Source organism: Tupaia chinensis, unplaced genomic scaffold (assembly GCF_000334495.1).
Source record: "Tupaia chinensis unplaced genomic scaffold, TupChi_1.0 Scaffold000211_1, whole genome shotgun sequence".
In the NCBI taxonomy this organism is placed as follows: Eukaryota; Metazoa; Chordata; class Mammalia; order Scandentia; family Tupaiidae; genus Tupaia; species Tupaia belangeri.
The window spans coordinates 913,596-914,132 of NW_006159686.1; the positions used below are offsets into that span (position 1 = coordinate 913,596).

A 537-nucleotide genomic window follows, 5' to 3' on the forward strand; every position below is an offset into this window, starting at 1 on the left:
GGCGCCCCCGGGGCCGGGGACCGCCCGCCAGCCAGGAGGAATCTCCGCGGCCCCACCCCCTCCGGAGTCTGACGCAGGTTGAGGCTGGCCAATGCCTGACCACGGGGCACTGTCAACAAACAGACAGGGCCTGGGCAGGTGGGCCAGGCCAGGCTGCCACCGCAGGGACACTGACAGGCTCAGGCCCACTAGGTCAGCCACTGGAGGGTGGGGGTCCCCCCAGATCTGCCTGCGCCTGTTCAGACGGAGCCCCAGACACACCAGGAAGGAGGCCAGGCCCAGACCTGGGAGGAGCAGGGGCCTGGGGTCTCCCGGAGGCCTCCTGCCAGGCAGGCCAGACTGGCGGACAGCAGCTCCTCCCAGCACCCACGCGCTGGCCCATCGCCCGCCAGGCCGGGGGGCTGCCATCGCCCACCACCGCAGGCGCAGTGAGGCCGGCTTACCTGGAAGTCGTACAGCGCCACGATGTTTTCGTGTTTCAGCTCCTAGGACAGAAACCCGCGTTTCTCAAGGGCCGGCGCCCCCCGCTGCCCCCCG

At 70.9% G+C, this 537-nt stretch overlaps 1 protein-coding gene across 1 annotated transcript in view; it reads right to left on the minus strand.

Annotated features, from left to right (window-relative positions):
- ULK1 (unc-51 like autophagy activating kinase 1) overlaps positions 1 to 518 on the minus strand; it is a 36,812-nt gene extending 36,294 nt beyond the window's left edge. The window contains exon 1 of the mRNA XM_027771375.1: positions 444 to 518. The gene's annotated coding sequence lies outside the window, so the exon portion shown is untranslated. The remainder of the gene's footprint in view (positions 1 to 443) is intronic.
- Between the last annotated feature and the right edge of the window lie 19 nt (positions 519 to 537).